The sequence below is a fragment of the Anomaloglossus baeobatrachus genome, chromosome 9, assembly GCF_048569485.1.
Source record: "Anomaloglossus baeobatrachus isolate aAnoBae1 chromosome 9, aAnoBae1.hap1, whole genome shotgun sequence".
Classification (NCBI taxonomy): domain Eukaryota; kingdom Metazoa; phylum Chordata; class Amphibia; order Anura; family Aromobatidae; genus Anomaloglossus; species Anomaloglossus baeobatrachus.
The window spans coordinates 525334-541709 of record NC_134361.1 but is presented as its reverse complement, the minus strand read 5'-3'; the positions used below and the strand labels follow the sequence as shown (position 1 = coordinate 541709).

Sequence of the window (16376 nt, the reverse complement as noted above, 5' to 3'; positions counted from 1 at the left end):
GTACTCCTGGTTTTGTTGAATGACATGTTGTGGCAGTGAATGGCCGGTGTGACTTTCAGTTGGACTCCTGGTTTTGTTGAATGACATGTTGTGTCAGTGAATGGCCGGTGTGACTTTCAGTTGTACCCCTGGTTTTGTTGAATGACATGTTGTGGCAGTGAATGGCCGGTGTGACTTTCAGTTGGACCCCTGGTTTTGTTGAATGACATGTTGTGGCAGTGAATGGCCGGTGTGACTTTCAGTTGTACCCCTGGTTTTGTTGAATGACATGTTGTGTCAGTGAATGGCCGGTGTGACTTTCAGTTGGACTCCTGGTTTTGTTGAATGACATGTTGTGGCAGTGAATGGCCGGTGTGACTTTCAGTTGGACTCCTGGTTTTGTTGAATGACATGTTGTGGCAGTGAATGGCCGGTGTGACTTTCAGTTGTACCCCTGGTTTTGTTGAATGACATGTTGTGGCAGTGAATGACCGGTGTGACTTTCAGTTGTACCCCTGGTTTTGTTGAATGACATGTTGTGGCAGTGAATGGCCGGTGTGACTTTCAGTTGTACCCCTGGTTTTGTTGAATGACATGTTGTGGCAGTGAATGGCCGGTGTGACTTTCAGTTGTACCCCTGGTTTTGTTGAATGACATGTTGTGGCAGTGAATGACCGGTGTGACTTTCACTTGTACTCCTGGTTTTGTTGAATGACATGTTGTGTCAGTGAATGGCCGGTGTGACTTTCAGTTGGACCCCTGGTTTTGTTGAATGACATGTTGTGGCAGTGAATGGCCGGGCTGCCTCCGCTCGCAGGCGTGCTACTTTCTGTTTGTTCCTCCCTCAGATCTTTCCTCCCTCCATTATGACTCTGCTGGAAATCTGACGTCTGCACATCTGGGAAACGGAGCAGCACAAAGTCAGGCGGCGCCTCGGGCTGAGGAGCGAGCGGTAAGGACGCAGTAATGTGGAGGAGATGATGGGGGTCGTGCTTTTCGCTACTGACCCATCATTTCCTATTCTAAACATCTTCATTGTCTTTATTCGGTAAAATGATTCGGCTGTGCAGAATAGACTGTTAACCCCTTCATGACCTTGCCATTATCTGCTTTCCGTTTCTTCCTCTCCTTCTTCTAGAAGCCATAACTTTTTTATTTTTCCGTCAGTATTTCCATGTGACGACTTGTTTTTTTTACAGGACAAGTTTTACTTTTGGATGACATCACTCATACTGCAATAAAGAATGGTGCGTGGCTGATAACTGCGAGGCTGAGAATTGTCAGCAGTTGCAGGACACACCAGTAAAGAAGAAAACAAATGGCAGCTTTGTTACTGGTGTCCTGCAGCTCCTGACAGGACTATTCCCAGCCTCGCAGGTATCAGCCACGTCTGCAGTAGGTGAGTGATCGTCCCCGCCCCCGACACTTCGTGCTCTCGGTTCGGACCCTGTTGTGCTGTTATTTTGTTCCCCAGCTCCTGAGCTCGTCACCATTCATTCTGCCCCATATTGTACAGAAAGCGGGAAAAATCCAAGTGCGCTGAAAATAAAAAGGAAATTCCAGGATTGTTGTTTTATTTACCATGTTCAGAATATGGTAAAAGTGACCCGGCAGCATGATCCCGGCCGGGGCGAGGGAGGGCGCAGGCACCGAACCTGTACAGACCTAGGGGAAAGTCAGACATTGTCACAAACAAAATGCTGCTTTTGTCACCGCTTCTGAGGCTTCTAACAATCTCATCTTCAGGATGTGTGCAAAGATCACTGTGAAGGGAGTCGGAGGAGGTGAGCTGTGGTGTCACATAATCTATTGTAAATGATAGATGCTGCGCTAATAGAAGTATCAGTCATTTTACAGGAGGAGGAGGGGAGCTGTGACAACACCTATTGTGATTGGTGGATTCTGTGTTATGTACTATATATAGATGTGTTATCAGTCATTGTACAGGAGGAGGAGGAGGGGAGCTGTGACAACACCTATTGTGATTGCTGGATTCTGTGTTATGTACTATATATAGATGTGTTATCAGTCATTGTACAGGAGGAGGAGGAGGGGAGCTGTGACAACACCTATTGTGATTGCTGGATTCTGTGTTATGTACTATATATAGATGTGTTATCAGTCATTGTACAGGAGGAGGAGGAGGGGAGCTGTGATAACACCTATTGTGATTGCTGGATTCTGTGTTATGTACTATATATAGAGGTGTTATCAGTCATTGTACAGGAGGAGGAGGAGGGGAGCTGTGACAACACCTATTGTGATTGCTGGATTCTGTGTTATGTACTATATATAGATGTGTTATCAGTCATTGTACAGGAGGAGGAGGAGGGGAGCTGTGATAACACCTATTGTGATTGGTGGATTCTGTGTTATGTACTATATATAGAGGTGTTATCAGTCATTGTACAGGAGGAGGAGGAGGGGAGCTGTTGTGTCACATAATCTATTGTAAATGATAGATGCTGCGCTAATAGAAGTATCAGTCATTTTACAGGAGGAGGAGGGGAGCTGTGACAACACCTATTGTGATTGCTGGATTCTGTGTTATGTACTATATATAGAGGTGTTATCAGTCATTGTACAGGAGGAGGAGGAGGGGAGCTGTGACAACACCTATTGTGATTGGTGGATTCTGTGTTATGTACTATATATAGAGGTGTTATCAGTCATTGTACAGGAGGAGGAGGAGGGGAGCTGTGACAACACCTATTGTGATTGCTGGATTCTGTGTTATGTACTATATATAGATGTGTTATCAGTCATTGTACAGGAGGAGGAGGAGGGGAGCTGTGACAACACCTATTGTGATTGGTGGATTCTGTGTTATGTACTATATATAGAGGTGTTATCAGTCATTGTACAGGAGGAGGAGGAGGGGAGCTGTGACAACACCTATTGTGATTGGTGGATTCTGTGTTATGTAGTATATATAGAAGTGTTATCAGTCATTGTACAGGAGGAGGAGGAGGGGAGCTGTGATAACACCTATTGTGATTGGTGGATTCTGTGTTATGTACTATATATAGAGGTGTTATCAGTCATTGTACAGGAGGAGGAGGAGGGGAGCTGTGACAACACCTATTGTGATTGGTGGATTCTGTGTTATGTAGTATATATAGAAGTGTTATCAGTCATTGTACAGGAGGAGGAGGGGAGCTGTGACAACACCTATTGTGATTGGTGGATTCTGTGTTATGTACTATATATAGAGGTGTTATCAGTCATTGTACAGGAGGAGGAGGAGGGGAGCTGTGGTGTCACATAATCTATTGTAAATGATAGATGCTGCGCTAATAGAAGTATCAGTCATTTTACAGGAGGAGGAGGGGAGCTGTGACAACACCTATTGTGATTGCTGGATTCTGTGTTATGTACTATATATAGATGTGTTATCAGTCATTGTACAGGAGGAGGAGGAGGGGAGCTGTGATAACACCTATTGTGATTGGTGGATTCTGTGTTATGTACTATATATAGATGTGTTATCAGTCATTGTACAGGAGGAGGGAAGCTGTGACAACACCTATTGTGATTGGTGGATTCTGTGTTATGTACTATATATAGAGGTGTTATCAGTCATTGTACAGGAGGAGGAGGAGGGGAGCTGTGATAACACCTATTGTGATTGGTGGATTCTGTGTTATGTACTATATATAGATGTGTTATCAGTCATTGTACAGGAGGAGGGGAGCTGTGACAACACCTATTGTGATTGGTGGATTCTGTGTTATGTACTATATATAGAGGTGTTATCAGTCATTGTACAGGAGGAGGAGGAGGGGAGCTGTTGTGTCACATAATCTATTGTAAATGATAGATGCTGCGCTAATAGAAGTATCAGTCATTTTACAGGAGGAGGAGGGGAGCTGTGACAACACCTATTGTGATTGCTGGATTCTGTGTTATGTACTATATATAGATGTGTTATCAGTCATTGTACAGGAGGAGGAGGAGGGGAGCTGTGACAACACCTATTGTGATTGGTGGATTCTGTGTTATGTACTATATATAGAGGTGTTATCAGTCATTGTACAGGAGGAGGAGGAGGGGAGCTGTGACAACACCTATTGTGATTGGTGGATTCTGTGTTATGTAGTATATATAGAAGTGTTATCAGTCATTGTACAGGAGGAGGAGGAGGGGAGCTGTGATAACACCTATTGTGATTGGTGGATTCTGTGTTATGTACTATATATAGAGGTGTTATCAGTCATTGTACAGGAGGAGGAGGAGGGGAGCTGTGACAACACCTATTGTGATTGGTGGATTCTGTGTTATGTACTATATATAGAGGTGTTATCAGTCATTGTACAGGAGGAGGAGGAGGGGAGCTGTGATAACACCTATTGTGATTGGTGGATTCTGTGTTATGTACTATATATAGATGTGTTATCAGTCATTGTACAGGAGGAGGAGGGGAGCTGTGACAACACCTATTGTGATTGGTGGATTCTGTGTTATGTACTATATATAGAGGTGTTATCAGTCATTGTACAGGAGGAGGAGGAGGGGAGCTGTGACAACACCTATTGTGATTGGTGGATTCTGTGTTATGTAGTATATATAGAAGTGTTATCAGTCATTGTACAGGAGGAGGAGGAGGGGAGCTGTGACAACACCTATTGTGATTGGTGGATTCTGTGTTATGTACTATATATAGAGGTGTTATCAGTCATTGTACAGGAGGAGGAGGAGGGGAGCTGTGACAACACCTATTGTGATTGGTGGATTCTGTGTTATGTACTATATATAGAGGTGTTATCAGTCATTGTACAGGAGGAGGAGGAGGGGAGCTGTTGTGTCACATAATCTATTGTAAATGATAGATGCTGCGCTAATAGAAGTATCAGTCATTTTACAGGAGGAGGAGGGGAGCTGTGACAACACCTATTGTGATTGGTGGATTCTGTGTTATGTACTATATATAGATGTGTTATCAGTCATTGTACAGGAGGAGGGGAGCTGTGACAACACCTATTGTGATTGGTGGATTCTGTGTTATGTACTATATATAGAGGTGTTATCAGTCATTGTACAGGAGGAGGAGGAGGGGAGCTGTGACAACACCTATTGTGATTGGTGGATTCTGTGTTATGTAGTATATATAGAAGTGTTATCAGTCATTGTACAGGAGGAGGAGGAGGGGAGCTGTGACAACACCTATTGTGATTGGTGGATTCTGTGTTATGTAGTATATATAGAAGTGTTATCAGTCATTGTACAGGAGGAGGAGGAGGGGAGCTGTGACAACACCTATTGTGATTGGTGGATTCTGTGTTATGTACTATATATAGAGGTGTTATCAGTCATTGTACAGGAGGAGGAGGAGGGGAGCTGTGACAACACCTATTGTGATTGGTGGATTCTGTGTTATGTAGTATATATAAAAGTGTTATCAGTCATTGTACAGGAGGAGGAGGAGGAGGAGGGGAGCTGTGACAACACCTATTGTGATTGGTGGATTCTGTGTTATGTACTATATATAGAGGTGTTATCAGTCATTGTACAGGAGGAGGAGGAGGAGGGGAGCTGTGACAACACCTATTGTGATTGGTGGATTCTGTGTTATGTACTATATATAGAGGTGTTATCAGTCATTGTACAGGAGGAGGAGGAGGGGAGCTGTGATAACACCTATTGTGATTGGTGGATTCTGTGTTATGTAGTATATATAGAAGTGTTATCAGTCATTGTACAGGAGGAGGGGAGCTGTGACAACACCTATTGTGATTGGTGGATTCTGTGTTATGTACTATATATAGAGGTGTTATCAGTCATTGTACAGGAGGAGGAGGTGAGCTGTGATATCTATTTTGAATGGTGTTGTCAGTCATTGCACAGGAAGGCAATCGAAAAGAAGCGCCATCGGGTCTTACCTTGGTACACCAGGAGATATGAAAGCAATAAGGCTCACCTTGTCGGCTTGTAAAATGGCTGTGCAGCGCCACATGGAGAGCAGTCAAACTTCAGGGATAGAAGAGGTTAATGCCACGCTGCTGAAGAAATTAAAGATGGCAATGTAGGAACGTGATGTTAAGTCAACGCGTTTTAGAGCTCTATGTGTCCATCATCAACCAATGAGGAAGCTTGGAAGACAAAACCAAAGCATCTAGATGAGCTCTGGGAGGCATGTAAGATGCATTCTCTGCTATTCCTGATGACTTCAGCAATAAATTGTATGAATCATTGTTGAACCGCATGGATGCAGCCCTTCAAGCTCATGGAAGTCACACAAAGTATTACATATGGCTCTAATAGCGCCACAACTTCATTCACCAATGTTATGCAGCATATCTTTGTATTAGAAGTTAATTATTTGTGTGAATTTCACATTACTTTCTGTGGGCGACAAAACTTTTGTCTTGCCAAAATCTTACCTTTCTGTGTTCATTAAATGATCAATATTTCAGCTTTGCAGCAATTTTATTTTCATAACCTAAACCAAATTTGGGAGGGTTTCAGCTTTCAAAAGAGTAATTTATAAAACCAATGGATGAATTTAAAGTCAGGTTATAAGCTTTTATTTACATAACATGGATAAGATAAGTGACAGAACTTCTGTCAGGGAGTGTACTTGTGGGATTGATGTCAGCTGTGAATTGACAGCTGGCAGCAAGCCCAGGGGTTAATAATGGAAAGGCGTTCATCAGACACCCCCATTACTAACCCGACAAGTGTAGAGTTAAAAAACACACACAGGGGAAAAAAGGTAAATCTGAGGGCTAGTATCAGGCTGGGAAGGCCTATTGTTATTTGGCCCTACCCAGCCTAGCTATACCATCCTGCAGCTGACCCAGGGAAAACCACACGTGGTTTATTATTATTAATAATAATAATAATAATTATTAATAATATTATTTATTCCCTATTTACATTTGTTTGCAGGGCAATTGCCCTCATTTTGCTTAATAGTGCCCCTAGCCTTTACTACGACCGTTTTACAGCACCAAAGATCAGGTGCCCTTTGGCTTATATGGGTTTCAAGTTCTCGGTTCATGTTCGGGTCTTGAACAAAACTTTTAACCCATCAAATCTGAACATACTCCGATCTGTTATCAGTTTTTGTGCAGGTATAGGATTGTACTGCAGGAGGAGGAGGTGAGCTGTGACATTATATTGTGAATGGTGTGTTAGCTATATATAGAGGTGTTATCAATCATTGTAGAGGCGGAGAAGGTGAGCTGTGACATCACCTATTGTGAATGGTGGATCCTGTGTTATCAGCTATATATAGAGGTCTTATCAGTCATTGTACAAGAGGAGGTGGGGAGCTGTGAAATTAAGAAACCGCTGGATGGCTGGAGCAGGTAAGGAAAGCTCAAAGTTTTCTGGAAGAAGATGTCGTCCAGGTGCCTAGTGCTCTGGTGAGGAAAGTCATTAGAAGAAATGGACAAAATCTGCAGGAAATGGTGGATAAATCCGGAGTGGCGAGAGTAAGAATTCCTAGTAACAGAGAAGACAAGATGCACAGGGAAGATGGCATGGTTCCGTTCTTCTTCAAATACAAAATACGGCACTCCTGGTATGGTGATGTGCCCGGATAGGATCCAACTCCATAGTACAAACGAAAGAAAGAATCCGGCACTCAAATTTAGCACGAGTGAATCAACTATTTTAATGTGGCAAACATGGTGTACAGCAACGTGACGTTTCGGTTTCAAAGAAACCTTCCTCAGACTGAAGCCGAAGAAAAGGAAAATGGAGTGAAGGGTTTCTAGTTCGAGAAGGCGATAGAAGAAACCGCCAGCAGAGAAACAAAGCTGTCCTGAAAGTAATGGGCGCAAGGGGTTTGGAGATGGGGAATCCTCTGTTAGCCGGAGGCTGAGGGTCCCAGACAAGAATCCCTGTAGATTCTATGACGCAGAGTCAGACAGGACCGTAGTTATGGATGCAGGTGAATCCTACCACCGGACTGACCGCTGGGGCGGGGAAGGTCTAACACAGTGGTGACTCTAATACATGAGTGACGGAGTCTGACAGGTCATGGTTCACAAAGAAGGATTTAGTGACAAGGACCAGCTACCGTATTTTTGGGACTATAAGACGCACCGGACTATAAGACGCACCGGACTATAAGACGCACCGGACTATAAGACGCACCGGACTATAAGACGCACTGGACCATAAGACGCACCAGACTATAAGACGCACCAGACTATAAGACGCACCGGACCATAAGACGCACCGGACCATAAGACGCACCGGACCATAAGACGCACCGGACCATAAGACGCACCGGACTATAAGACGCACCGGACTATAAGACGCACCGGTCTATAAGACGCACCGGACCATAAGACGCACCGGACTATAAGACGCACTGAACTATAAGACGCACCGGGCTATAAGACGCACCGGACCATAAGACGCACCGGACTATAAGACGCACCGGGCTATAAGATGCACCGGACCATAAGACGCACTGGACTATAAGACGCACTGGACTATAAGACACACCGGACCATAAGACGCACCGGACCATAAGACGCACCGGACCATAAGACGCACCGGACCATAAGATGCACCGGACCATAAGACGCACTGAACTATAAGACGCACCGGGCTATAAGACGCACCGGACCATAAGACGCACCGGACTATAAGACGCACCGGGCTATAAGACACACTGGACTATAAGACGCACCGGACCATAAGACGCACCGGACCATAAGACGCACCGGACCATAAGATGCACCGGACCATAAGACGCACTGGACTATAAGACGCACCGGGCTATAAGACGCACCGGACCATAAGACGCACCGGACCATAAGACGCACCGTACTATAAGACGCACCGGACCATAAGACGCACCCAGGTTTTAGAAGTGTAAAATAGGAAAAAAAATTGAAGCAAAAAGTAGACACCCCACCCCCCCCCTTCCAGGATCATCATACTTACCAGCCCCGGGCATCTGTGTGGCTCCCAGATCTCCCTGTGATCTCTGGTGTGTGCTCCATGGAGTTGCACGCCTCCCCTGCATCTGGCCGACACATATACAGGTAGTCCTCAGGTTACAACGGTCTCGGGTTACATCGTTTCGTGGTTACGACGCTTTATACGACGCTCTAGTCCAGTTCTGTACAGAGAAAAACGAGTCTTCTGCACGTTATAACACCCTTCATTATGGCTCCCAAACGTAAGCCAGACTCATCTGATACCGTCCCCAGTATCTCCAGCACCTTCTGCAGCTGCCTCCCAAGCTAAGTGTTTACAGTACTGTATGAACGTATGGTCCGACTTACAGCGAAATTCGGTTTACGCCGCCGCATAAGAACGGATCAACATCGTAAGTCGAGGACTACCTGTACATCAGAACACACACTCACACATCAGATAGCACGCACTCATCTGGACACACTCACACATCAGATAGCATGCACTCATCTGGACACACTCACACATCAGATAGCACGCACTCATCTGGACACACTCACACATCAGATAGCACGCACTCATCTGGACACACTCACACATCAGATAGCATGCACTCATCTGGACACACTCACACATCAGATAGCATGCACTCATATGGACACACTCACACATCAGATAGCATGCACTCATATGGACACACTCACACATCAGATAGCATGCACTCATATGGACACACTCACACATCAGATAGCATGCACTCATATGGACACACTCACACATCAGATAGCATGCACTCATCTGGACACACTCACACATCAGATAGCACGCACTCATCTGGACACACTCACACATCAGATAGCATGCACTCATCTGGACACACTCACACATCAGATAGCATGCACTCATCTGGACACACTCACACATCAGATAGCATGCACTCATCTGGACACACTCACACATCAGATAGCATGCACTCATATGGACACACTCACACATCAGATAGCATGCACTCATATGGACACACTCACACATCAGATAGCATGCACTCATATGGACACACTCACACATCAGATAGCATGCACTCATATGGACACACTCACACATCAGATAGCATGCACTCATCTGGACGCACTCACACATCAGATAGCATGCACTCATCTGGACACACTCACACATCAGATAGCATGCACTCATCTGGACACACACATCAGATAGCATGCACTCATATGGACACACTCACACATCAGATAGCATGCACTCATCTGGACACACTCACACATCAGATAGCATGCACTCATATGGACACACTCACACATCAGATAGCATGCACTCATATGGACACACTCACACATCAGATAGCATGCACTCATCTGGACACACTCACACATCAGATAGCATGCACTCATCTGGACACACTCACACATCAGATAGCATGCACTCATCTGGACACACTCACACATCAGATAGCATGCACTCATCTGGACACACTCACACATCAGATAGCATGCACTCATCTGGACACACTCACACATCAGATAGCATGCACTCATCTGGACACACACACACATCAGATAGCATGCACTCATATGGACACACACACACATCAGATAGCATGCACTCATCTGGACACACACACACATCAGATAGCATGCACTCATATGGACACACACACACATCAGATAGCATGCACTCATCTGGACACACACACACATCAGATAGCATGCACTCATATGGACACACACACACATCAGATAGCATGCACTCATCTGGACACACTCACACATCAGATAGCACGCACTCATCAGGACACACTCACACATCAGATAGCATGCACTCATCTGGACACACTCACACATCAGATAGCATGCACTCATCTGGACACACTCACACATCAGATAGCATGCACTCATCTGGACACACTCACACATCAGATAGCATGCACTCATATGGACACACTCACACATCAGATAGCATGCACTCATCTGGACACACACACACATCAGATAGCATGCACTCATATGGACACACACACACATCAGATAGCATGCACTCATCTGGACACACACACACATCAGATAGCATGCACTCATATGGACACACACACACATCAGATAGCATGCACTCATATGGACACACACACACATCAGATAGCAAACACACACACACACACACACACATGCACACACACACACACACACATGCACACACACACACACATCAGATTCCATATCATTCCTCCTTGTGATCTCTGTGCAGCACACTGTCCTCCCCTGCATCTGACTGACACACATACATCAGAACACACACACACACGCACATCAGATAGCACACACACACGCACGCACACACACACACGCACACACATCATATCATGTCTCCCTGTGATCTCTGTGCAGAACACTGTCCTCCCCTGCATCTGACTGACACACACACATCAGAACACACACACACACATCAGATAGCACACACACACACACACACACACACACACACATACACACACACACATACACACACACATCAGATAGAATGGCTGGAGCACTGACCCCCCTCCCCCCGGGCATGTGCATACCTCCCAACATTTAATAAAGATGAGAAAGAGGGACAAAGTATGCGGCGCGCTACGCGCGCCGTGGCAATTTTAAGCCACGCCCCTGACCACACCCATTTTGCAATCTGTCACGCCCATATAGAGCCTGGATGCCTTTCTTGAAAAATTTAATATTACCAGTTATGTATATTAGATTTTATGACAGGGTATTGATCCAGGGAACTAGTCTGATTGCCGGATGTGGACGAAGGAAGGAATTTTTTTCCCCATTGGAACTTGTTTGCCACATTGGGGTTTTTTTGCCTTCCTCTGGATCAACATGTTAGGCTACGGGTTGAACTAGATGGACTTAGTCTCCCTTCAACCTTAAAAACTATGATACTATGATATCCAATCCTTTTCAGCACTGCTGATCACATTGTATAAGGCTGCGTGCCCACAATCAGCATTTGCAGCATTTTGGATGTAGCGTGTTTTTGCTGTGTCCGCATTGTACAGTACAAGCACAGTGGAGGGATTTCTAGAAACCCCGTGCCCACTGTGTTTGTTTTTTCTGCAGCAAACACTGACCTGCGGAGCGTCTTTCTAGACTGCAGCATATCAATTGTTTGCTGCAGTTGCATGCGTCCTCCGTAGGGAGAACACAGCAGGAGACCGCAGCGCACTGAACCCTGATCGTGGGCAGAGGCAGCTGCGTTCTCCTGCAGAGGAGACTTATAGCCCCGCAGGTCAGGACCTGCTGCCTCCAGGACACATCGAGTCCTGATCGTGGGCACAGGCAGCTGTGGTCTTCTGCGGAGGAGACGTGCAGCCCCGCAGATCAGGATGCGCTGCCTCCAGGATACAGCGAGTCCTGATCGTGGGCACAGGCAGCTGTGGTCTCCTGCGGAGGAGACATGCAGCCCCGCAGATCAGGACGCGCTGCCTCCAGGATACAGCGAGTCCTGATCGTGGGCACAGGCAGCTGTGGTCTCCTGCGGAGGAGACGTGCAGCCCCGCAGATCAGGACGCGCTGCCTCCAGGATACAGCGAGTCCTGATCGTGGGCACAGGCAGCTGTGGTCTCCTGCGGAGGAGACGTGCAGCCCCGCAGATCAGGACGCGCTGCCTCCAGGACACAGCGAGTCCTGATCGTGGGCACAGGCTGCTGTGGTCTCCTGCGGAGGAGATGTGCAGCCCCGCAGATCAGGACGCGCTGCCTCCAGGACACAGCAAGTCCTGATCGTGGGCACAGGCATACGCACATATACGGTACATATTTGAAGACAAATTCCCTAAAATACATATAAACAGACAAATCTATTCACAGTCATCTGCACTGACATACATAGATATATACATCATACATATACACACATTGGAGGTAATAATATGGGGAAGCCGACAGCAGCCGCACTCACCTACCGCGCTTGTCTCTATCCAGCTCCTCCTCGGCATGTGATCACTTGGCAACACTTTAACAGACCTAGCCACGCACAGTACACACTGACACCGCTGTGTATGTATCACAAGGGAGGATGGGGTTTTATATACTATAATTATATATATATATATATATATTTATACACACACACACACTGTATATATACAGTATATACAGCACAGGAGGGGCTGGGGGCTACAGTATATACAGCACAGCACAGGAGGGGCTGGGGGCTACAGTATATACAGCACAGGAGGGGCTGGGGGCTACAGTATATACAGCACAGGAGTGGCTGGGGGCTACAGTATATACAGCACAGGAGGGGCTGGGGACTACAGTATATACAGCACAGGAGGGGCTGGGGGCTACAGTATATACAGCATAGGAGGGGCTGGGGGCTACAGTATATACAGCACAGGAGGGGCTGGGGGCTACAGTATATACAGCACAGGAGGGGCTGGGGCTACAGTATATACAGCACAGGAGGGGCTGGGGGCTACAGTATATACAGCACAGGAGGGGCTGGGGGCTACAGTATATACAGCACAGGAGGGGCTGGGGGCTACAGTATATACAGCAAAGGAGGGGCTGGGGGCTACAGTATATACAGCATAGGAGGGGCTGGGGGCTACAGTATATACAGCACAGGAGGGGCTGGGGGCTACAGTATATACAGCACAGGAGGGGCTGGGGCTACAGTATATACAGCACAGGAGGGGCTGAGGCTACAGTATATACAGCACTTGAGGGGCATACATATTAGGCCTGTTTCAGATGTCAGTGATTCTGGTATGTATGTGCTACTTTTTATACGTACCAGAATCACTGACCTATGCAGACCAATCATAATCAATGGGTCTGCACACACATCAGTGATTTTTCACTGACCGTGTCTCCGTGCGGCGTACATGCGTATCCGTGATTGCCGCACAGAAACATGTCTGCTTTTTGTCTGGCATTACTGATGTCCCACAGACCACACTATGGTGTGATCCGTGAAACACGTACCAGAAAAACACGGACATTTAAAATAAAAATCTTTTTCAACTCACCTTCTCCAACGATGCTGAGTTCGGCAGCTGCTCTCTGCTTCTTCCTGGCTGGTTCATTATGGCATGCATATTCATTTATGCAGCCAGAGCCGACCCGGAAGCAGCTGCAGAGGTGAGAGAGCGGTGGCTGGATGCTGAATCGCGGGACTCTTCAGCACCACGGAGAGCAGGAGCGGGGGCAGGTGAGTATATGTTCATGTGCAATCACAGAGTACGGATCACGTATCATGGATTGCACATGGACAACCACTGTGTGCCGTGAATCACGGAGTATGAAGGGACATATGTGTGTTTAACACGTCAGTGAAGAACGTCTGTGTTTTTCACTGAGGGGCATACACGTTACTAAGGGGTATACACATTACTGGGGGAAATACACTTTACTGTGGGGCATACAAATTACTGGTAGCATAGATATTACTAAAGCTACTTTCACACCTCCGGTTTGAGCAATGCGGCTCAATCCGGCTGTGAAACCTATGCAACGGATGCGGCGAAAACACCGCATCCTTTGCATAAGTTTTTACATGCGGCCGGTCCGTTTTTTTCCCGGTTGCGGCACGCTACTGAGCATGCGCAGTGGAAGAAACCGCATGCGGCGGCTGGATTCGTTTTTTTCCGCATCGCGCCACATCCGGCATCCATAGGCATTCATTGAAAATGCGCCGCAGCGGCCGGATGCGGCGCGATGCGGTTTTTTTTTTGCCAGAGCAAAAAACGTTGCAGGCAACATTCGATCCGGCCGCGGCATTGGCTAAATCTGCCGCATGCGGCAAAAACCGGACCGAATGCAAGCCCATGCGGCACAATACGGCACTAATGTAAGTCTATGCAAAAAAACGCAACTGGCGGCAAAAAAAACGGTTGCCGTTTTTCTGCAGAGTGCCGTATTGTGCCGCAGAGCAAAAACCGGATGTGTGAAAGTAGCCTAAGGGGCATATAGCTCTGGTGTTGGGGCTTATACAGATCTGGGGGCACATACAGCTCTGATGGGGTGGCTGGGGGCATACAAATCTGGTGTTGGGGCTGGGGGGCATACAAATCTGGTGAGGGGGGGTGGCTGGAGGCATATAGCTCTAGTGAGGAGAGGGCTGCTGGGGCATACATATCTGGTGAGGGGGGGCTGGGATATAATATCTGGTGGGAGGGGGCTGGAGGCATACAGAGCTGGGGGGGTGCTGGGGGGCATATAGATCTGGTGGGGTGGCTGGGGGTATACAAATCTGGTGTTGGGGCTGGGGGACATACAAATCTGGTGAGGGGGGTGGCTGGAGGCATATAGCTCTGGTGAGGAGAGGGCTGCTGGGGCATACATATCTGGTGGGAGGGGGCTGGAGGCATACAGAGCTGGGGTGTGCTGGGGGGCATATAGATCTGGTGGGGGGAATACAAATTTGGTGAGGGGGCCATACAGATGTGGTGAGGAAGGTGACTGGAGGCATATAACATATTAACAGGGTCGGTACCGCAGGACTGGCGCATAGCAAATGTGGTGCCAATATTCAAAAAGGGGACAAAAACTGAGCTGGGAAATTATAGGCCGGTAAGTTTAACCTCTACGGTTGGTAAAATCCTTGAGGGTTTCTTGAGAGATGCTATACTGGAGTATCTGAAGAAAAATACCCTTATGACAGAGGATCAACATGGGTTTATGAGGGATCGATCCTGTCACACTGATCAGCTTCTATGAAGAGGTAAGTTCAAGCCTGGACCAGGGAAATGCAGTGGATGTTGTGTATATGGACTTTTCAAAAGCTTTTGATACGGTGCCACACAAAAGGTTGGTACATAAAATGAGAATAATGGGGATAGGGGAAAATATGTGTAACTGGGTTAAAAACTGGCTCAGTGATAGGAAACAAAGGGTGGTTATTAATGGTACGTACTCGGACTGGGTCTCAGTTCATAGTGGGGTACCACAGGGGTCAGTATTGGGCCCGCTTCTTTTCAACATATTTATAAATGACCTTGTTGGGGGCATGCGGAGTAGAATTTCAATATTTGCAGATGATACTAAACTCTGCAGGGTAATCAATACAGAGGAGGATAATTTTATATTACAGGGAGATTTATGTAAATTGGAGGATTGGGCTGAGAAGTGGCAATTGAAGTTTAATGTAGATAAATGTAAGGTCATGCACTTGGGTAGAGGAAATAACATTTATGATTATGTACTTAATTGTAGAACACTGGGTAAAACAGACACAGAAAAAGACTTGGGTGTATGGGTGGATGGTAAACTTCACTTTAGTGGCCAGTGTCAGGCAGCTGCTGCCAGGGCTAATAAAATAATGGGATGTATTAAAAGAGGTAGAAGTGTTCATGAAAAAAATATAGTTCTACCTCTGTACAAGTCACTAGTGCGACCGCACTTATATACTGTGTACAATTCTGGTCACCGATATATAAGAAGGACATAGCTGAACTGGAGAGGGTGCAGAGAAGACCACCAAGATTATTAGAGGAATGGGTGTACTGCAATACCAAGACAG

The 16376-nt window shown here is 46.5% G+C and overlaps 1 protein-coding gene across 5 annotated transcripts in view; it reads left to right on the top strand.

The window, feature by feature from the left end:
- The first annotated feature begins 831 nt into the window (after positions 1-831).
- SRPX2 (sushi repeat containing protein X-linked 2) overlaps positions 832-16376 on the top strand; it is a 216289-nt gene continuing 200744 nt past the window's right edge. For 3 of the 5 annotated variants that reach the window (XM_075323045.1, XM_075323043.1, XM_075323044.1), the window contains exon 1: positions 833-931. The gene's annotated coding sequence lies outside the window, so the exon portion shown is untranslated. Of the gene's footprint in view, positions 932-16376 lie in introns of all 5 variants that reach the window. The other 2 variants (XM_075323042.1, XM_075323041.1) reach the window with 1 other exon arrangement.